Source organism: Canis lupus, chromosome 31 (genome assembly GCF_011100685.1).
Source record: "Canis lupus familiaris isolate Mischka breed German Shepherd chromosome 31, alternate assembly UU_Cfam_GSD_1.0, whole genome shotgun sequence".
Classification (NCBI taxonomy): Eukaryota; Metazoa; Chordata; class Mammalia; order Carnivora; family Canidae; genus Canis; species Canis lupus.
In genome coordinates this window covers 33,322,948-33,346,213 of record NC_049252.1, presented here as the reverse complement: position 1 = coordinate 33,346,213, position 23,266 = coordinate 33,322,948, and the positions used below count along the sequence as shown (strand labels likewise).

The following is a 23,266-nucleotide window of genomic DNA, read 5'->3' as shown; positions in this document are numbered from 1 at the left end:
AAGTAAGGTGATTGGCGTCTAGGGTGCCCTGGATGGACACGTCCAGACAGTGTTGCTACCACACCAGCCCTCCTGTGTGCTTGGAATGCAGTTGACGAGATGAACATGGTGTTTATGCAGATAAGAACCAGCAAACCATTGAGGGTGAATTAGGATTTTGGGGGCCCTCCGCTGTTAGACGAATGGTCAGCATGTTCAGAGGTCACCTGCTGCTTAGAAATGTCCAAGAAATTAACTCTAAATAGACGCCTACTCACTGTATTTCTTTTCTTCATCTGTTTATTCATGAGGATTTAAATAATTCGGTTGAAATGGAAGATGTAGGAAGGCAAAGGACCATTTTCAAAAGGGACATACAGGGTTTAATAAGTGCAGATGTTCTTGGTGTAAATGGAATCTGCCCACTACATGTGATTTTAGCCTTTTAAAAAAGTAGGCATATTACAGAGAAGGCACCATGTATAATGATACAAACTGGAAAATATTCTTAAACCAAATAAGATCTCAATTTTTTACTCATATGCTTTAACCAGAAAGCTACTCCTATTATTTTATTTCTAAAAGAAAAAGAAAAAAAAAAAAAAGAGAAAAGGCATCCAAATCAATCATGTTTCCACAAACTCTTTTTGAGAAAGCTTTTCAGATCCTATTTAAATAGTATTTTAAACTTTTCTAAGCATTTCGTGGCTGTAATTTTGCAAGATGGAATCCTTCGTGTGCAAGACATTGCTAGAGCTTCAGGACATCTTCCTATATGTTCTTTCCTTGGCTGGCTTTTGCCAAGTGTTGGAAATGTCACCCACATTCTTCCTCCTATTTATGAGCTGGAGTACGTATAACTTACTTGAGAAAAATGATTTAATATGTCTCTGACTAGAAAAAATGAGTGGGAAATATCAGAAAGGAAGAAAGAACATGAGAGACTCCTAACTCTGGGAAACGAACTAGGGGTGGTGGAAGGGGAGGTGGGCGGGGGGTGGGGGTGACTGGGTGACAGGCACTGAGGTGGGCATTTGATGGGATGAGCACTGGGTGTTATTCTATATGTTGGCAAATTGAACACCAATAAAAAATAAATTTATAAAAAAAATGTCTCTGACTAAATTTAGTTTATTCAAAAATCAAAGCCATTAGCATTTGGACTTGAGAAAAGAAGATTAGAATAGGACCCGTTTTGTTCCTGCCTAGCACGAATTTCAACCAGGAAACAAAAGCGGACCCTTCCCCCTTCTGTTTTGTCACAGACTTTCATAATTCAGTTGACAGATACCTATTACTTGCCAACCACTATCCCCCCTGGGGGTGGGATGGGGAGGACAGTCAAAAAATAGGACAAACTGGAAACGCCCCACTGGGTGGAAGCAAGTACTAAGAAGAAAAATGAAGTGGGAATAGCAGATAGTGAACCTTAGGGGTTAGGATTTTATGGAGTGACTGGTAGCGGCAGGAGCGCCTTTTTGAGGAAGGCTGTAGGAGGTGGGGGAAGCCACCAGCTATCTGGGGGAAGAAGATTCCAGAAGGAGGGAACAACCAGGGCCTCCCAAATTTGCAGGGTGGTGAGAAGCCGGTGTGGGCAGAGTGGAGATGAGGTCAGAGAAACAGGGGAGCCCATCACAAAGGCACAAGGGGGCTGACAGGCCACTGTAAGAACAGGGGCAAATCTGGCTCTTTTTAAAAATTATTTTAAGGACGCCCGGGTGGCTCAGCGGTTGAGCATCTGCCTTTGGCCCAGGACATGTTCCTGGGGTCCTGGGATTGAGTCCCGCATTGGGCTTCCTGCATGGAGCCTGCTTCTCCCTCTGCCTGTGTCTCTGACTCTCTCTCTGTGTGTCTCTCATGAATAAATTAAAAAAAAAATCTTAAAAAATAAATTATATTTATTATTATATTATATAATATGTGGCATATATAATAGACATTCTCTGTGTATCACATACATGCCGTTGGCTCTTGAACCAAATGGTCAAATCTGGTTCTTAATCAGTGTGAGATGGGAAGCCCAGGAGCGGAGGGCTTTGAGGAGCAGCGATGGGATACCCTGGAGGGTTTTTACTAGGTTATGGTGGTTCCCATGTGGACAGTGATGTCCAGGGTTGAGGTAGGGATGCCGGATGCAGGATGCCATGGGGTGGTCCTGATGAGATGGGAGTGTGGCCTGGACGAGGGAGGCTGCCCTCGGGTGGGTGGTGGCAGGGTATCCGATGTTCCGGATGGGTCTGCATGGATGGCAGGAGATGGGAGAGGACAAGGATGGAGCTGGTGCTTTGCAGGGATTGACACCTGTGTCACATCTCCCCTGATTTCGAGGCCGGGGGGGGGGAGGGGAGGGGCTTCTGTTTGGGGCAGTTTGGGGTAGTACAGTGGGGAAGCGGTGACGGGGAACCTCTGTCATTTGAGTGATCTTACCCTAGAGCTTCCCTCCTCCCTCCTGGGGAATAGTTTTCTGGCCCACTGTGCGCCTCCTGTTGGCTTCCTCCAGCTTGTGGGGGCATCACAGATGAGGAGAGGCCTGGGAGCCACCCTGCACCTCTCATGTGGTCACTGGAAGGCGGTGTCAATCCTGGGTTTCCTTTCTCATACCCCTGTTCGGATCTGATCAAAAGTTTATTGTCGGGACGCCCGGGTGGCTCAGCGGTTGAGCGTCTGCTTCGGCCCAGGGTGTGACCCCAGGGTCCCCGGATGGAGTCCCACATCGGGCTCCCTGCAGGGAGCCTGCTTCTGTCTCTGCCTGTGTCTCTGCCTCTCTCTCTGTATGTCTCCCATGAATAAATAAATAAAATCTGAGTGTGGGTCTGACTCCCAGGAATCCAGGAGGACATCCATTCTCGTTCCTTCCTGGGAAGCACTGCCTTTGCAGGTGGGGAAAACCTCAGCTTATCCTTTGCTTGAGCACCGACTTGGTACTTCCCGTGTCAGTCGCAAAAGCCCTGTGAGCTGGCCCCCCCTGCGTCCCCTCCTTGTGACCCCCCTCTGTCCCCACCGGAGCCAGTGCTCAAGGAGAGAAGCAGCTGCGCTAAAATAACTTTGAGTTTTCGAATGGCTTTTCTTTCCTTTAATTCTGTGTATTTGAAAACACAAGAGCCCAGTCACACACACACACACAAAACCCACAACAAAAACAATCTGTGTACTCAACAACCAAGTTTAACATATGCTAACACTTAGCTATATTTTTTTTTCCAGGTTCTTTTGAAAGAAATACAACTTACAAATGGAGTGGATGATTCATTTGTATCACTTCCCAGACCCGTCTCTTGTTTCTCCATTCAGTATCCAGAAGTGGGTGTGTTCCTTCTTCTCACGTGCCTGGGCTCTCTGCTTGCCTGTATGTGCCCCACACCGCACACTCCTCCGCGTGTGTACTCTAGAAACACGTTAAAAGGTTTTTACATGAATATACTGTGATTCCACACATACCCTTCTGCTGTGCGCTTTCCCCTCCAACATTATGTTTTGAGATTTATCCACATCGATACATATAGATAGATACATATACTGATTTTTTGTTCTAAACCGTTTCATAATTTTCTTTGACTCGTAATCTTTTTGATTATTTTTTACTTAAATGTCATTTTTTTTTGAGATGTCCATTTGTTGTTTCTAACTTCATTCGGCTTGTGATGAGAGAACGTGCTATGTGGATATCCATTCTTTGGCATTTGTGGGTTATTTCTTTGGGACCTACTACATAGTCAATTTTTATAAATCTTCCATGTGGGCATAGCAAGAGTGTTGTTGTTCTCTCTCTCTCTCTCTCTCTCTCTCTCTCTTTGGTGCGGGATTCTTTTATGCCTGTTAGATCTAGCTGGATCAGTGTTTTTCAAATCTGTATGTAATGGATACTTTGAGCAGGTTTATTTTTTATTTTTTATTACTATTATTCGGCCTTCATCCCCTTGTAGATGCATCTCTCTTTACATCTTCACTATCCTGGGTAAACCCAAGAGCTTTCCAGTGTCCTTCAAGCCATTTAAAAGTTGGATCTAGTCTAATTAAAGACTCTTACCTGATTTCATCCCTCTCTCCTGCTTATGGGATATGGAGGGAACGATGGTTCTATTAGTTGTTACCCAGTCTGGTTCTGGCCGTCCAGCATGCGTGGGGTGAGGTATAAGTGAAACGAATTTTCTGGCTGCTTCTGTCTGTCTGATACAGGCTGTTTGGGTGGCAGCCATGTGAGTACGTCAGGGGACCTGCCAGGTTCCCAGGATGAGAGACCCCTTTGGCTTGATTGCTCAAGCTCCCTCAGTGCCCCCTTCACCTGATAGGAAGCTCTACTGATTCCCAAGCCCACTCTGTATAAGCAAGAGGCTTGAAGCCTTGCTGTCTCCTGTGGCATTTCTAGGAAACACATCCTCAACCTGTCCCTCACCCCCTCTGTACATGCCTGGAGCCATGTCAGCCACTTCCTATTAAACACGAGCCCGCAGTGATTCATGTCTCTCTTCAGAATGTGGGGTCCCAGACTCTGTGTTCTCAGCTTTGGGTCCAGTCATCAGATCTCAGGCACCAGGTCAAGTAGCACAAGGCATCCTCAGTCATCTATACTGACTTTTTGGCTGTTTGATCTAACAGTTTTGGAGGAAGTGACCATTTCTCTCTGTGACCTATAATAGATCTTTCTGTTTTTTTTTTTTTTAATAATTCTATTCATGTTTTGCTTATATATTCTGAGGCTTTGTTGTTTGGTGCATGCAGCTTCTGGATTTTTCTATTTTCTTGGTGAATTATTTCCTTTTATCATTCCGGATTGTACATCTTTATTCCAAATAATTAATTTCACCTTAAAATCTACTTTTTCTTGAAATTAAAATTGTTTCAGCTTTCTTTTTGTTGGTGGTCGAGCTGCTGCTTTCTTGGTTTACCAGTTGTGTCTTTTTTTTTTAAGTTTACTTATTTATTGTGCAATATCTGCATAACTTGGGGCTTGAACTCGACACATGTTCTACAAACTGAGCCAGCCAGGCGCTCCCAGGTGTATCTTCTTTAACACATTTATCTTTAACTTTTCTGTTTGGTTATGTTTTAAAAAGTCTGCCAGAAACAGAATACAACTGGTTTTAAAAGGTGCCCTAAATGAGAATATTTCTGTTTGACTAGTGAGTTTCATGTGTATATTTATAATATTACTCTAGCATCTATTTATTTTTTACTACTGTTAACTTATTCTGTGCTTTTCTTTTTTTTTTAAGATTTTATTTATTTATTCATGAGAGATACACAGAGAGAGGCAGAGACACAGGCAGAGTAAGAAGCAAGCTCCCTGCAGGAGCATGATATGAGATTCGATCCCAGGATCCCGGGATCATGACATGAGCCAAAGGCAGATGTTCAACCACTGAGCCACCCAGGTGTGCCTATGCTTTTCTGTTTTTACTCCTCTAATCACTTTATCAGATGTCTTTAATTCCTCCCCCTGCCTACAGGTTTTGGAAGGTTTGGGCTCCTGCTACCATGTTAGGATTATTCCTCACCCAACAAAGTCAACAGTCCAGCCCTGTATCTGTCCTCTTCCCACACAGTCCCAGACTCTGGACTCCCAGCCCCTCCTTCCATCTGCCCTGTGACCACTGCCCCATGCCAATCCCCCAGACCATTGTTCTAACTGTATCAGTGTTTATCTGCTTCTCTCAATTGCTGACTGATTTTGTTTACCTTTGGTTCTTAAGTGTATTTGTTTTTACCTTCTGGTTTAATTTCCTTGTTACTACAGACATACGTTGGTAGTTCTTTAATGAAAGATATATGAGTGGAAAAATCTTTCTTTGGACTTCACCTCCATATTTCATCCATTTGCCCTCCCTCTTGAATGATCATTTTGCATGGCCAAACCTGAGGTTACCAGTTCTCCTCCTTCAGCACTTTGAAGGTTTGTCACTGGGGAGAAGCTTGTACCCTTTGCACTGCCTCCTTTGTAGCTAGTCTCTTTCCTGTCCTCTGGCCACTTTTTTTTTTAAAGATAGATTTATTTATCTATTAATTAGTATTATATATAGAGAGAGAACGTGTGTGTGAGAGACAGTGTGTGTGGAGGGCAGGGGGAGAAGATCTCAAGCAGACTCTCTGATGAGCACAGATTAGATCCTACATCTCATGAGACCATAAGCTGAAGTCACAAGTCAGATGCTTAACCAACTGAGCCACCCAGGCACCTCATGTCCTCTGGCCACTTTTAATGCTTGGTCTTTTCATGTCTTGTCACAATAGGGCTAAATGGAGATTTGATTATATTTATTTGGGACAGGACTCTTTTTTAAAAAAAAATTTATTCTGCAGTCACATTTCTTTCTTCCAATCTGGTTGTGATTTCTCCCTAAGTATCCCTTTTGAATATTTTTTAATCCCCTGTCTTCACTACTCACTTACTACGGAAATCCTAATAGGCTTAGACATCACTTTCTAGCCTTCATGCCCTTTACCATATGTCTCACTCCCTCTCTTGACTTCTTTCTAGGTAGTTCACTGATTCTTCTCATCGTTTGTGAATAAGTAATTTTTAAAATTGTCTAACAAGTTTTTCACTTCTGTAAGTGTCTTCAGTTATTTCAATTATTATTCAATTATTTTAATTACATTGTCTTCAATTATTATTGCTCTGCCTGTTACTGGTTTACTGTTATACTGTTTTTCATCAAAAAGTAATTACTGAAAAAAGTATTTTAAACTCATTTTATGGACTCTTTTGGTTTGATTTTTTTCCCACAGTGTTTGTGAAGCTAATTCCTCCTTTTACATTTGTCACATCTACTAAACTCTACTCATTTTATTTTTTTCTTCGTGTACTTTGTAGTCGTTGCTTGTGATCTCATCTTCAGTGGGTGTTAGTTTTTCTTTGTAAGTTTACTGTACCCTAAAATGTGAAAATGTGAAATTGTCCCTGCAATGTAGGTTTTCTGTTTACTTCTGCCAGAGCCCTGAGAGTATTGATCATTATGAGTCAGTCTATCTATCTATCATCTATCTATCTATCTATCTATCTATCTATCTATCTATCTATCTATCTCTTCACCTATGCTGGTATGTACTATACAGATAATAGAAATGAGTTCTCACAGATGATTTTTTTTTTCTGCATCTGGCTTTAGGCACACAACAAACTTTCTTCCTAGGGAGGGTTCTAATTCCCCACTCTACTGCTTCCTCTGGGCCATAACTTTGTCTTTGGTTCTTACTTGGGCCTAAGAACCCCACTCAAAGTCCTTAGGATCTATATTTGTGACCCAAATTCCTATGGCTTATTGTGATTTCAGCTAGCATTTAACCACTCTTGCTTTAATATCTGTCTTTGATTCTGGATCTTGAGAATTTCTTTCTCTTTTGGCTGTTATATTTATTGTTTTTCTGGATAATGAGTGTGGATGGTTATCTTTTCCATAGGATTTTAATGTGTTTGTAATGGGAATAGGGCCTGATTGTCTCAGGTGAGTCTGCCATGTGATGGCCTATGGTTGCTTTTCCAGAAGAATATTTATTATTTATTGTATTTATAGCTAAGTCCAGGGACAGAGCAGACATTAAGTAAGAAAAAATCATTAAAAAAATCTTTTTGGATGACAGGGAGGCATATTGACCATTCAAAGATGATTTTCTTTTCATTTTGCTTAGAGAGAGAGAGAGCGCGCATGCATGTAAGTGTGAGCAAGTGGGGGGAATGGCAGGGGGAAGGGAGAGATATAAACTTAAGCAGACTCTTTGCTGAGTACAGAACCTAATGTGGGGCTTTATCTCACAACTCTGAGATCATGACCTGAGCCAAAATCAAGAGTCAGATGCTTAACTGACTGGGCCAACCAGGTGCCCCAAGATGATTTTCTTCATATAATATCTGTTACTGGTGTTGAAAACATTGGATAGTATAGATAGTTTTTGATAGTTAAAAAAAGTGGACAGAAGTGGGGAGGAAGATAATAAAAATTATGTCATTCATTTGGTGGGAAAAACTGAGGATTCAGGAAGAGATTACATTTGCAATTATGTGCAAAAGGAAGTTGGGAGGACAGATAGGGAAAATGATTTCATGTAATAAGCATTGAACATTTATTATTATTATTATTATTATTATTATTAAGAACACTTAATAGAGATCTACCCTCTTAAATACTTTTCACTAGTTAACTGTAGGTATAATGGGAAGATTGTCTTAAGGGGAACCAAAGCAGAATCTTCATTGGGAATTGAGGAAGAAGAGGTCAGATCTTCTGTAATAAGTATACTCTCCAGTTAACATTTCAGACTTGCAATAAGAAAGCAAATGGATTATAACTCTTGTAGTGGCATAAAACTAATAGCAATTCCATGAGGGTTTTAAAATTGGTCCTATTCAAGATTACCCTACCAGAGAAGGGTTTTTGAATGTGGTCTAGAGTGTTCTTTAGGACCCAGCACGGACATGTGAATTGGATTAGTACTTAGACAGGATACAATAATAATACTCATAATGCATAAATTAAGAAAGTGATAAAAGAGTTAACATTTATTTGAATATTTTTGGAAAGACAGTCTCCAATGGCTCTAGAGAGAAATGTGCATGCCTTGATAGGGAATTTTATTGTTTTGTGTTTTGATTTGCTCATTATAGTAATGTATATTCATTTGAAACTTCTTTTAATTTAAAAGATCTGTAGGAATATTAAAAGAAATTTAAAAAATTTGCACTGCCCCAATTATACCATCTGTATGCACCTGTTTCCATTTTGTTTCATATCATATTTGTGTATTGTCTTTCCTGGTTGTTATCCTAGTGTATATAATATTTTGCATTTCCTCCCACTTATTTTATAAAAAATATTTGCAGGTACCTAATGAAATTATCATAATTTTGTGGAGATTTTAGAAAGGAGACATGGGATGACTAAAATTATAAAAGGGAGGCAAGAATATTAAAATATTACCTATTCTGTAATTTCACAGCATTTCTGCAAATGAAAAATTTTAACACCAAAAAAAGAAAAACCCAAAAAACAAAAACAATGTATATACCTTGATCTTTGAACAACACAGGTTTGAAATACACAGATGCTCTTGTACGTGGATTTTTTTGATACAGTACAGGTCAACTGTAGGCTATTAGCAGTTAGGTTTTGGTGAGTCAACAGTTAGTTACCCATGGACTCCAACTGTGCCGGGGATGGGTGTCCCAATCCTCTGTTGTCCAAGGGTCAACTGTAATGTAAAAAAAAAAAAAAAAGACTGAATTTCTCTAATTCAGCTTCATGAATAAAATGACTGTTCTTTTACTTTTCTAAGGATGACCAAAAACCTTATCAGAGACCTTCCCCAATCCAAGAATAGGATCACATATTACCTGGGCTAGGTGATGTCTAGAAGAACTTATTGCTGTATGAGTTTGTGATTTTGCTTGCAAAACAGCCGATGAATTCAGTAGAAGCAGAGAGAAAGCTGGCGTTCACATGGAAGACCCCTCCATCCACTGTTGCTCCGTCCAGGTGGAGCTTCTCTGTGAGGTCCCAGGGTCAGAAACCCCAAAGGAAGACTCTGGTTTTTGTCTGTTGGTTTTCATAAAATTTTGTCTGAAAATCCCAGAAAATGTTCAGATAAGGCCTGTTGCTGGAGACCCTTACGTCTATCTCCGTCTGCATTTTTTGTCAAAGAAGGACTCGATCTGGACACGTTTCAGATCTCTTCCTCTGGGACAGAGACCCTCTCAAAGAAAAATTCTTTAGGAGAATAATAATTCATGTTAAACATTGAACGTTTTTTAACTGGCTGAGTTCATAGCGTCTATGTGGGACAGGATTATGCCCGGCCTGTGCTTCTGCCTGCAGTAGGTCTGAATGTGCCCTGCCCCGCTGGAAAAACAGACGGTGGGGTTGTGCTCTCACCCCGGCTGTGGCTAGGGTAACCCATTCTCAGTAGAGTCAGGAAGCTCTTCGGTAACTTTTTGATGTGGTTTATCTTTCACTTCTCAGGAGGAAATTCGTACCAACTGGCGTCATACTTTTTTGAGGACTCTCACCAGATCTTAGAGTTCCAGAAGTGAAAGCCTCCTGTGTTTCATTCAAGAAACTTCCAGCTGCTTAAAGGAGTGGACCGTTAAACACCAAACACTGTTAGGAGTTCAGAGATATTCTCCGAAAGGGCTTGAGAGGAATAGAATGAAAATCGCAAAGTCCACCCGTGAACATGTGACAGAGCATGACTTTCACAGGGTTGTCACTCTGGGCTGCTATTTACAGAATGCGGAAGCATTTGTACCGATAAGGGCGGATTTAATTCCTATAAATACATCAGTTGCTGCTTTTCCAGTCCTTACCACCTTTCCCCTCATTTAAATCAATATTTATCAAAAAACATTTGATTTTCTGATATCTTACGTTTGTACAGCTGTTTTGGTTTCTTCTTCAAAAGTTCCTCCACATTTGCGAGGCAAGTGTCAAAAGTTAAAAATGTAAATTAAATCAAGAAGTAGGAGGTTTATGCCAAGTGCAAAAGAACAGGATGAAAAGCATTCAGGAAGACAATGGAAGTGGCTCAGAGGTCCTTCAAAGCCTTCACAAGTTCCAAACGTTCTTCATAAAATAACTTCCTTTCTACAAAGTGCTTGTTAAGCTTGACTTGTGTGCATTTTTATTTCTTTATGGCTATGAATTTATTTTAAACTTGCTTCTATTAAGACTCTAGAAGCGAACTGCAATCCCTCTCCTTAAAAGTGGTGACAGAAAGCTTGCCCACAGCCATGTGAAGATCATGTTCACAGCAAAGTGCTCACGGAGCATGTCAAGGGAATGAGAAACGTGAGAGTTAAGTAATTCAAGAATTAAAATGAGGGAAATTTCCCTTGTATGGGAATAGTGTTTCCTTGTGATTCTAATCCCCACCGTGTTATCTGTCCTGATTTCTCTGGCTAGGCTTTCATAGTTAAGACTCAAATATCTCTATCTCTCTCTATCTATCTATCTATCATCTATCTACCTATCAATCATCATCTATCATCTATCTACCTTACCTACCTATCATCTATTTCTCTATATATACATCTTTGCATCTGTCTATATGACTTTTTCCTACTGAGCATGTCTGTTACACTCATACAGCATTGGATTGCTTCAAAAGTTAGCTTAGTACATTGTCCTTGTCCCTTAAGGGATTTGCCATGATTTTCTTTAGGTTTTACAAAGCTGTAGCCATTTCTAGGCCACAGTATTTCATAGTCAAGCCTTCAGTTAGGATCCCTATCATCGGTGCTACTTGAACATTAGGTTGGATTCTTGGCTGGTCTGACTGTTGTGTTGGGAATTCTGTTGTCTGAGTTGGCTGAGAGTGGGGATGGGGGTCCTTCTGACTAATCCTGGAATCCAGTGATTCTCTGAATTATATGAAATCTGAGTCCCAATGATAAAAGTTGGCGAATCCTGTGTCTGGTGGGTGAGGTGATGGTCTGGCAGACAGTTGTTTCCCTGTAAACTCAATCACAATAACCAAGGGAGAAAAGCAAACAACATACTGTGACAACTGGGAAAATCTTGGAGCCAAGGATTCCCAGGTGGGGTTAGATATGTGGAAGGATTGAAATCCCAGGCCTGCCTTCACTTTGCAATGAGCCATATCAGAGTTTGGAAATTGCCAGGAGTCTCAAATTGATAATCTTGGCTCAGCTCTAGAGGACATTCTATATTAGTGAGTGGTTGTCCAAAAACAGTTGAAACACAAAGAAACAAAAGAAAATAAGCAAAAACTTCTTGGTATATTTCAGCCATAAACATCCCTTAATTGTTTAATTCTACTTCAACTGGTTCTATGATTTTATCCTTTTTAAGATTTCTTATTGTATTTCTTGGGCAAGCACAAGGAGCTCCTCCTGCCTACACTTCACTCATCTCAAGAGGAAGGATGGGTGGTTGACATTATTGAAAATGTCCTACAGTCCTGGCAGGAGAGAGGGAGCCACATATGGCAGGGTCCCCTCTGTACCCCTTCATTGCACTTTGTGGGGCTGCCACCTGTAGCACAGGTGGGGTCTCTGTGACACCACACTAGAGCTGTTCTGAGTCTTGTCCTTCATGGGACATTTTTTTGTCTGACCTACCCTACTGCGAGAGAGAATGAGAACCCAGCTGGGAATTTTATATTTCTATATAGCTGAACATTTCTTCTGGCTTCTGGCCTCCAGGCAAGCCCTTCTGGCTCTGAGGTCGTTAGAACTGCCTTGATGCCCATCCATTCTCCCTGCTAGATATTCTTACTAATTACCTTTGCAGTCTCAATATCTTTTTTAAAAATTTATTTTATTTAAATTTAATTAATTAATATATGTATTATTGGTTTCAGAGGTGGAGTTCAGTGATTCATATAACACCCAGAGCTCATGACATCATGTGCCCTCCTGAATGCCCATCACCCAGTTACCCTAACTCCCACACACCTCCCCTCCAGCAATCCTCAGTTTGTTTCCTGTAGCTCAGAGTCTGTTATGCTTCCCTCTCTGATTTCATCTTGTTTTATTTCTTCTCTTCCCCTATGATCCTGTTTTGTTTCTTAAATGCCGATATGAGTGAGATCATATAATAGTTATCTTTCTCCGATTGACCTATTTCACTTACTATATTGGCACGTTATTGGCAAATGACAAGGTTTCATTTTTTGATGACTGAGTAATATTCCATTGTGTGTATACCACATCTTCTTTATCCATTCATGGGTCAGTGGGCATCTGGGCTCTTTCCACAGTTTGGCTATTGTGGACATTGCTGCTATAAACATTGGGGTGCAGGTGCCCCTTTGAATCACTACATTTGTATCTTTGGGGTAAATATCGAGTAGTGCAATTGTTGGGTTGTTGGGTAGCTCTATTTTCAGCTTCTTGAGGAACCTCCATACTGTTTTCCAGAGTGGCTACACCAGCTTTCATTCCTACCAACAGTATAAGAGGGTACCCCTTTCTCTGCATCCTCATCAACATCTGTCCTTTCCTGACTTGTTACTTGTAGCCATTCTGACTGGTGTGAGGTGCAGTATCTTTGACCCAAGGACAGGATGGGGCGGGGTGGGGGTAGAGGAGTGGGTTTGGTGCCAGCCTGGATCACTGGCTGCTCTAGACCATTCTGTCTCTTGGTGCTTATTCATCTGATGCTTCTCAGTCTTGTTGATGTCTTGTCTTTGATGTTGGACCCCCTGCTCACTGCTTTGGCGTTTTCTTATTTCCCCATCTCCTGTTAGAGACCAGGTGGGCTGTTGCTGACTCTTGACCTGATTGGTCCTGACACCTGCCTATTTCCCCCTGGCTTTGTTACAGGTTTTCCTGCCATGGCCAGCCCTCTGCCATGCATATGAAAACCAGTGTCCCTGTTGGCCGAATGAGCTGGACCCAGTCAGGTGCAGCATGACTTTGTTACCCACACTCACTGCTCAAGTCTGAGACACTTTTCCACCCCCCAGATCCAAGTCTTGCCAGGTGCCAGACTTTCCCCATCACTTCCAGATACTAATTAACAGTCTAATTTTCAAGTATTGAGAGGTTCAGACAAATGTACCAAACAAAAGTCCCTTTCTCATCCATTTTCCAGTCCATGTAAAGATCCTCTGCACTTGGGCTTGTCTCAGAACTGTGATGGCCTCATTGGCTGTCTCCCTGTCTTCCAGCTGTTTCCACTTCTTCCTACACTCCCTCTTCTGTGCCTCCTACCCCACTGATCTTTGCCTCTGGCCCCCTAGGGCTGGAGCAGAAAGAGAGGCTATTGACTTATTGTAGTTGAGGTCCAAGCCCTGGCTCTCCTTCATGTGGCATTGGTGGTGGAGACTTCTGGGCTCCTATAGGGTCATCTGACTACAGCTCTCTGTGGCAACATGGTGCTCCCTATATTTACCTGCTTGTACCACCCTGTCCCCAGATTCTTCACCCTTGGTACACATCCAGTCTCTTTCTCTTAAGGTTCACTTGCCCTCAGAAGCCCAGCAACCTTCTATGGGCTCCATGGCATGAGAGGACACTCAGGCCATCTTACCTCACCCTGGATGGTAGCTCAACACGCTCCCACCACGGCCTTACTTACCTGCCCTCAGGGCGCTCTTCACCTGGGGATCAGGCACCTGTCTCTGTACACTGGCAGCTTCAAGCCTTGAATGGTTCTTCTGAAGCTCACTGATTCAGTGTGGCCATGCTCGTGGATTTCCTCACCCAAGTCCCCATTCCCCGTCCAGGTGGAGTGGAGGAGCTGCTGCACCAGGTGTCTTTTCTCTTCCATGGGCCACTTAGTGTCTCCGAGTGTCACATGTGGAACTGTGTATGTGCCCTTCTCTTCCCATCCCTTACTGTTGGTAAACGGAATGGGGGGTGCAGTATTTATACCACATAGAGATCAGCAAACCCTACAAATCAGCATCCTCCCTCTCCGAGTCCAGATTTTAGGGGGGGGGGCTCCCCTCCCTCCTGTGCATAGGGGAGTGTCAGGCTCCCATTCTGACTGTGCATGAATGTCGTGGATCCCCTGATATCAGAGGTCACTGTAACTTCATGTGGGGCCACCTGACGTCCCTGGTCTGCTGAGACTTACTTCAACATCATGAGCATCTGATGCTGTCCATTTCTATTATTTCACACTTATAATGGATAGATTCCTTCCAATTCTAAATGATGTGATTTTATTATTCTTGGTTTTACCTTGCAGTTCTAGTAATTTTCCCCGTACCTATAGAGTTTTCTCCATAGGCATGGACTCTGGGATGTGGTGCTCAGCTTCCCCTCAAGAATGCAGGACCTTGTTTTCTCTGATGCTGAGAATGTCTCTGGAAGATGCCTCTTTGGTGCCAGCTGATGATGCAACCCTGCCCAGGGCAATGCCTCTTTCCCAGGGCAGCCCATGACTAATTCATCATAGCAGTAACAGCTCTGCAGGGAGAAGCAGGTCTAGTAGAATAGACATGGCGTATGTAGGTAGATTTCTAGCAGTATCTGTATCTGTATCATCTGTATCTCTGTCTATATTTTAATGAAATTTAGTTTGAAGAATTGACCCACACAACTGTGGGAGTGGCAGGTCTGAAACCTGTAGGAGGGCCAGCAGGCTGAGTACTTAGGCAAGGGAAAATGTCCCACTCTTGAGTCTGGCGCTTATCAGGCAGGCTGGCAAACTGGACACTCAGAAGGATTTTTATTTTTTTTATTTTTTATTTTTTTTTAAGATTTTATTTATTTATGATAGAGAGAGAGAGAGAGAGAGAGAGAGAGAGAGGTAGAGACACAGGCAGGGAGAGGCAGGCTCCATGCCGGGAGCCTGACGTGGGACTCGATCCCGGGTCTCCAGGATCGCGCCCTGGGCCAAAGGCAGGCGCTAAACCACTGAGCCACCCAGGGACCCCTCAGAAGGATTTTTATGTTACAGCCTGGGGTTAAGACTTTCTTTCCTAAGAAACCTCAGTCTGCTCTCTTAAGGCCTTCAAGTGATTGGATGAGGCCCACTGATATTAGGGAGAGCAATCTGCTTTAACCTAGAAGTCAGTAAGTTATAGATAGAACCACATCTACAAAATATCACCACAGCAACACCTAGACTAGGGCTGGACACCAGAGCCTCACAGAGAGCTCACCACACAGCAGGAGTTAAAGGCCAGGCCCCATTGAACTTGACTCCCAGCTCTGAGGGATCAGCCCAGCTCCAGAGGGCCCCAGGGGCTCATCTGAGGCCTTTGTCAGGGCTGGATCACAGTTCACCTTTCCCCCTGCCCAGCCCTGCTTCCTCCACCTGCATCCATGTGTGCTGATCCCAAGAGCATGGCTTGTTGAGTGCCCTGTGTACTTATCTCCAGCTCTGGTTCCACCTCCCTGGGAACCCATCCCACAAAACCAAACCTGGCAAAGTCAGGCCACAGCAGTGGACTGTCATTTCCTGTCCTGCCTTTACTGTCGCGGGTGTGTAATTCACCCTTGCTGTAATTCACACTCACCTTTAAATGACCTCTAACAGCAAGAAATATGACGCTAGCGGACAAAGTATTTAAAATTCAGAAATAATCCCCCCAAACTTGTGTTAAGTTCTTTTCCATATACCATTTAGTGACTAATTAAGTAGTTAACATTTACTGCACTCGCCATGTTCCAAGAACTCTTCGAAGGTCTTTAAATAGCTTATTTAGTCCTCTCAACAGACGTATAAGGTAGCTATTGCTATTGTATCCATTTTATAGATGTGCAGGTGGAGGCAGAGGTAGACTTGCCCAGGGTCACACAGCTTGTCTTCTCACTCGTGATGCTATAAACGTCAAGCAGGAGTGGATGGAGGATACTGATGGGTTTGTCCTGTGTACACACATCCTCAGCCCCAAGGACAGCTGGAGTGTGTTTTCTGGGCCCTGAGCTCCAAGTGGATTGAGAGGAGTGAATTGGTACACAACCAGGGCCTCATTCTTGGCTTCAGAGGGAAGTTCTCCAGAGCAAGTAGCGGGCTGGTGGTGGTAGGAAGGAACAAGAAGACAGTGGTGTTAGAGCAGCTAGCTCCCCTCCAGATCAGATAATTGGTGTCTGCTCTGATTTCCCATGGAAGGGTCTCGAGGCTTTTTGTTTTGGGAGACTGCCTTTTGGTTCTGTTAGATGCTGGTTGATATGATGGGGTGGAGGGTGGGTGGTGTGATTTCTGGGTCTGCCCCTGGTTTGTCCATGCCATGTCTGAAACACCAGTGTGGGGAACACCTGCCGAGAGGCTGCCTGAAATCACATTCTTTTTTTTTTTTTTCTTTTAAAGATTTTATTTATTTATTTTAAGGGAGAGCGAGTGAGCACACACACAAGGGACAGGGGCAGGGGGGAAGCAGGCTCCCTGTGGGGAGCCCGATGTGGGACTCTATCCCAGGACCTGGGATCATGACCTGAGCCGAAGGCAGATGCTTCACAGATTGAGCCACCCAGGCGTCCCTGAAATCACATTCTTGAACTTTCAGGAAGGCCGGTTGGGCTGGCCTGAGATTTTAGGAAGTTAATCCAGAGAGGTGATTAATGAAACTTAGCATTTCCGAGATATCTGGTAAACTAAGAGATTCTTCGGAGAATCTAGGAAAAAGCAAAGACTAGCTTGCGTGTACCCATACATGTGGATTTTTGGCTTTGGGACAGGAGACTTAGTTCTGTCAAGTAATTGATCTGACTGAAATGCTGCTCTGCTCTTTTAGGAAAACCTTTCCACTTTCTCCTGGGTTTGTGGGGCTTGAGAAAGGGCCCCACAATGGAGGTGACATGCAGAATGCTTCGAGGAAGCTTGACTCCCACTTGCCTTCTCTGCTGGTGCAGCAGGGTGTGGCTTTCCCTCCACTCAGGAGACAGCACCATCCATGAAATACTAGAAGCTGGGTCTGAATTCTGAGTTTGAGTCCCTGCCCATCCACTCATCAGCTCTGTGATCTTCATAAGACTCAAGGTCTTTACCAAGAGAATTGAAGATAGTAATAGTCACCTTCCAGGCTCTCTCAATAAATAGGCCCGATGGGGCAGCCCTGGTGGCTCAGTGCTGCCTTCAGCCCAGGGCGTGATCCTGGAGTCCCGGGATCGAGTCCCATGTCAGGCTCCCTGCGTGGGGCCTCCTCCTCCCTCTGCCTCTCTCTCTCTCTCTCTCTCGCTGTCTCTCAAGAATAAATAAATAAAATCTTAAAAAAAAAATGGGCCTGATGATTGGTGCCCCCAAAGGCCTTGGAGTTTGGGCTGATGAACAAGGCGGTTACTGTCCTGCAGAGGAATGGCAGTGGCCTTGCTGTGTTTTCTGGCTCAGGACGTCTTTTTTTTTTTTTTTTTTTTTGCACAAAGACTGAGATGTTCTATCTACATGAGATAAGAAGAGAGAAGCCCCCCTCCCCACTCCTTTTGTTTAGAGTGTCAGCCTGGAAGGTCTGGTTTGGGGATTGCAAAACCCAGCAGATTCCAGAGGGTGAGGCCAGCAAAGAAAACTGCTGGTACTTAGCTCCTTTCCCAGCAAGAGAAGATTAACAAAATCGCTGAATGAGCTCTGTAATTATACCTCGTGAGTGCTGCAAATTGAAAATGCGAAGAGGTTGCAGGTGAGAAAAGAACACTCTAACGGGGCTGGTTCAACAGGCAGGTGTGTGGGAGGCCCCGCGGCTTCGGCAGCTCTGTCACCGTGTTCTGTGTGGTGCAGCCCACCCTGGAAGCAACTTCTGCAGGGGGCCCCGCGCAGGCTGGGGTTGTGGCCCCTGACCAGACGAAGCTGTGGAAACCCCGCTCACCTTGACCAACTTTGTGGGTCAGGCACCCCAGGATGAAACTTCCCATTCTTGGGGTTGAAACAGAGCTCCCCATCTTTGTCATGACTCTCCTCCTCCTCTTGCTTCTTCGCCATCCTCCCTCCCGCCCCACTTCTGGGCCCAGCTGGCCATCAGGCTCTGGCACTCCCTCATCCTGCATCCCGTGGCTGCCCAAGCATCACACCCTGGTGGGGCCATAGCAGCAGTGTGTTGCGGACTCTCCCTCTCTCCAGTCAATGCCTCGGTTATCCTCCCAGAAGCCTCTTGTGAAGTTCTGTGCCACAGATGCTCAGAAATCTCCAGAAAAAGGGGTGAGGGCTGGATAGATGGTCCTCCTGGGCTCCCCCCGGTGGTCTGTGTCCAACATCTGTGATCCACAGAGTGCTAATCATCCAGCTGGTGTGCCCACCATCTCTCCCTCCTTGGGCCCTCTTGCTTCTCCACTTTTCTGGAACATGTGCCTGAGAGACCACCCGATTCTCTCCACACCCCGTCTGAGGCCACTGCCCTGCTCTGAAGGCCTCTCCTCCATGCCTCAGGAGGTGGTAAAGATGGTAAAGACGTTGTTATGCTGTTGATGGAGGCCCAGTCCCACATGGCTCACTCAATCCTCACAGAAAACGTGGCTCCACTGTGCGCCCTGTGTACACGAGGACTGTGCATAGTTTACTTAGTCCTTCTACCTGGATTACACTCCTCTCTTGTCTATAAGAAATCTCTCTCACCTTGTGGTTGCATTTAGGTCCTGCCACCCACCCCAAGCTGAAGCTCTGTCTTCGCCTCCCCTGAGCTATCCCAGTGCTTCTTACGGGAGCCACTACATTGTCCTCTTGTTCTGTATCATAAAACCTCGATCCACAAGCTTACGGTCTTGCGAGGCATGTAGACTCTCCAGGAGTGAGACACACACACCATGCAACTTTCTCATCCTACAAAACCTCAGGGCATGGCTTTGCACATGGGGTGATCGGTTAATTCCTACTGAACGACTCGTTAATGGTGGAGATCATGGAAAATCCTATCTGGAGTGCGTAGCTGTAAAGTGAGAAGTATGTTATAAACCTCACATCGGTGAAGGACATTTGTGGCGAGGCTCATGACTTCTATGTAACATACGTCTGAGGATTTAAAAAGTTTCACTTCCAAATTGTGTCCAGTACAAATAAGGTGATCTTTATGCCAGGCTCCGAAGCTTGTCAGAAGTCAGTGGAGATGGAAAAGCTGGTTTCAGAGCTCCTGCTGGTGAGCTCGTCACTGGTGTGCCAAAGTGTTTGAGCAAAGTCAGGGGGCACAGACCTACTTTCATGGTGAGTTCAAGGCTTTGTGAAATTCTTTACCCTTAAAGGGTACAAGAGAAACCTTCCCTGTTGGTATTTTGTAGGTATTTTGGGCTTTTTATTTTTTAACAGAGCAATAATGGCATATAACATAGAGAATTCTGTACATTGTTCAGTATTTTTTTCTTCCTTTATGCTGGTTGATTTTTGTTAAGAAAGCTTCTACCCTCTTCCCATCTGCCTCTTCCTACTGTATTCAAAATAAAAACATCTGCCTTCTGCAAAGCATCAGGGTGATGCCAACAGGAGGGTTTCACCTAGTAGTGATGATGTGTAATATTCTTTGGGCCCCTGACTCTATTAATGTACATTGTTGTCTTTTTTGGTTCTGTTATGGATTGTCTTGTCACTCAGGAATTTTGCTTTTTTTTTGGTTTATAGTATTGAGATGTTAATACAGTATCCATTAATTTAACTAGCAATTAGTGATTTCCATAGACAACCTCAAGAATGATCATGTGTTATTACCAGTGTTTTGATTTTTCTGTCCTGTGTTAATTTAAAAACACGAAATGGATCTCATTGTTTGCAAAGATGGTATCAATGCCTTTGGCATCTTTAAGATTTGATCCTGTGAGAATATCAAGACAAAAGTCATCATGGTCAGGTTTGTTTCTAAAACAGACTTTGGGATTCTCCTCCCAAAGGTACATGTTGTTAGATGAACTTTCTTAGAAATACATAGTGTCCCTTAACCTGTGGCCCACTTGTCAGCTGTTATGAAATGACTAAATATTTATGTTTTTCTAGTTGAACTAGGAAAAAAAGAACACAAAAAACCTGGTAAATGTACCTTTAACAGAAGGCTCAGTGTAAAAGGGGAGAGAAGTGGTATTTATAGCTGTTTTCTCTTTCTTGATGTCCCCCGCTCTTCAAATGTAGCCTGTTTTCCTTCAAACGTCTCATTTTTACTGGGACCTTGAGGCAGATCACGGTCCCCAGACTGAGAGGCTGCGGAGCTGTTTTGCTGCTGTGGGTTTGGTCTTGGTGGAAACTGGCAGCCACACCTTCCCCTCCAAGGTCAGCCTGATGCTTTCACATGCGAGGGGCAAGGCTGAGAAGAGGGGACAGGCCCTTCCTTCAAGAGCAGTATGGGCTTTGCAAGAGTCTGTGTGTCTGGGCGGGTTGATGTTTCTCTTCATTCTGTTCTCCACACGAGGAAAGAATGGAGAAGAAGCCCTGGAGCCGGAGGTCGATGTAGCATCACCAATGGCAAAACGCTGACCCTAAAGCACAATGAATGAAATGAAATAAACCAAACAACGGCCAACCCAGGCAAACCGAACTGGTAAGAAGCATACGGTTGTGGCCGTTGTGAAGCTCACACGTGATTCATGCAGACCCTTGCTATTTTTTTTTTTTCCAGTTAAACTGCTCTTAGTTTATTTTGGCGACGTTTCTTTATGATGGGGAGCAAAAGGAGACCCTTCAGGGGACTCTGTAAGATTTCAAGCACTGCCTCACTGAGTTCTAAGTCAGAGCAGGAAACACACATGTGCACACAACCAACAGTGTCAGCCTGAAGGAGACAACGATAAACGGCATCATTTTGGGCTATTAATGAGCTTCAGGAAGCAGAGAGCTGATATGGAAGTAATTTAGAGCAGCCAGACCGCTCGTATTTTCTGGGTTTTGAACTCCATCTCCCTAGCATTTGCCCCTCCCAGAAGCGACTCATCACAGGGACTCAGCTACTGGGACAGCAGCTGGCTGGGCTGCCTTGCACAGACTGCCTCTGCCATCCTCTTCTTCCTTTAATATAGTCTCAGGCTCCTTTGTCACTTGGCTTCTGGAGCACAGGTGTATGCCAGGGCCGGCTCCTGCGGGCTTCCTAGAGTGATGGTGCGCATCTCCATCCAAGTCTGCGTGTAGGCACTGCCGTTGGTTCCATGAGTGTGGCCACGGTGGCAACAGATTCTCCACAGAAATTGCCAAATGCTTCATGTCCATTTTCCCTTGGAGAGCTGGTGGCTTAAACATCCAACAGCATGCCACTTCTTCTGCAGCAGTGGGGTCCCACCCACCTGCCAGAGCTGACCCCACCCACGTGCTGTGGTGTCTGGCCTCTCCTATGTCTCTTCCAGTGGGGACCACCCCTGGTTCCTCTGTCTCAAGAATCTCTAGGTCTACTACTCCACTGGTTCCCTCTATCCTATTCATAAACGTACCATCTTCTTTGCTCATTATCAGTAAACAAAGAACAATAAGCAAAGTGGATCATAAACTTGAGGGGAAGACTTCTTGAGCCCTGATATATCCCGAACTTCTAGCAGTTTCTGAAGCATAGTAGGTACACAACAAGTGTTGGGTGGGTAAAGGCACCGGTGCTTTTTCCTCCAACTTCTCTGCCTTCTTTTCTCTTGGCTGCTCAATTTCTCTTAAAAATAGTTTGCATCTGGAGCACCTGGGTGGCTCAGTTGGTTAAGTGTAGGACTCCTGATTTCAGCTCAGCTCATGATCTTGAGGTCTTGGCATCAAGTCCTTGGGCTCTTCGTTCAGTGAGAGTGCTTGGATTCTCTCTCTCCTGCTCCTACTTCAGCTCATGCCTTCTCTGTCTCAAAAAAAAAAAAAAAAAAAAAAAATCCTGCATTGACTTTCACACATCCTCTCAACCATTCATTTGGAAACCAGCTTGCTTGACCATTCTGCTGCAACACTGTTAGAGGCCCCCATGAGGTTCTGACATGCCAGATCCAATGCCTGTTCTCAATTCGTATGGTGGGTTGAATGAATTTTTCATGCTTATTCATCCCTCTGCAGATCAGATGCTGTGAACTATTTGTGTCTTACTGGACGTCCTTCTTTGGAGTCCATGATGCGGATCTTTTCTAGCTTTCTAATTCTCACTGCTCTTCCCTGTGATCTTAAATGTTTTATTATCTCCTTCAGTGTCCCAAACAGCTCAGGGGCTGCCCTCAATCATATTCTGCGGTGGGGCAGTGGGGGCATGTCAAACAAAGCAGCGGGTAGTGGGTATTTATCACTGTTCCCTGCAGCCTGGTCTCTCCCACTAGACTCAGCTCATGGGCAAAGCCTGTGCTAGTTACTGCTTAGCTCAGAAGCTGGCACGTGTGGGGGCCTCAGTCAATTGCATGTAGGACAGATGGATGGGTGATGGATGCACGATTGAATAAATGAATGGGTTTGAAAAGTGGGTTGAGTTTAGATAATGGAAGGAGATACATACCAGTGGACCTTCTCCTGAATTACAGAGATGAACCACTCAATATATCTGAGCTCACACCCTGTGCCCTAAGTGGACATGGAGATGAAAGACACTCTCCTTACAGCACACCTTTAAGTACACCTGTTCACCTTCAGACCATTGCTCACCTGTCTCATCCACCTTGCATGCTCTTTGCTCCATTCCTACCTATCGAATACTAACGGCCCATCCCCAACTCCCCCAGAGAGGCCTTGCTATTCGACAGCGCTAGATAGAATTACCTCTTTTGTACCTCTCCCCCTACTCTGCACCTATTTAACTGTAAGTATTATCCTTCCATCAAACCCTTATATATAAACCCTGTTTATAGAGGGCATGTCCTATGTCATCTCCAGCGCTGGGCACTCAATACATACATCGGTTGCGATAGGTCTCTCATCTTGATAATCGTTCTTCGTTCTCTAAGTCCTAGATATAGTGTTTATGCAGGGAGACTTACAGGCTGAGCTAATTTCCAGTGGATCATTTTAAAGTTAGAACCGTGGAGCATATTCAGCATGTC

At 44.1% G+C, this 23,266-nt stretch overlaps 1 long non-coding RNA gene across 14 annotated transcripts in view; it reads right to left on the bottom strand.

The window, feature by feature from the left end:
* Nucleotides 1–23,266, bottom strand: part of LOC102152343 — a 63,876-nt gene that overhangs the window by 38,445 nt on the left and 2,165 nt on the right. For 6 of the 14 annotated variants that reach the window (XR_005382383.1, XR_005382388.1, XR_005382387.1 and 3 more), the window contains exons 2-4: nucleotides 20,332–20,764; nucleotides 8,980–9,162; nucleotides 3,210–3,364 (exon numbers count right to left, since the gene is read on the bottom strand). This is a non-coding gene — a long non-coding RNA (uncharacterized LOC102152343). Of the gene's footprint in view, nucleotides 1–3,209; nucleotides 3,365–8,979; nucleotides 9,163–9,304; nucleotides 12,035–20,331; nucleotides 20,765–23,266 lie in introns of those variants that run through there. The other 8 variants (XR_005382380.1, XR_005382392.1, XR_005382393.1 and 5 more) reach the window with 3 other exon arrangements.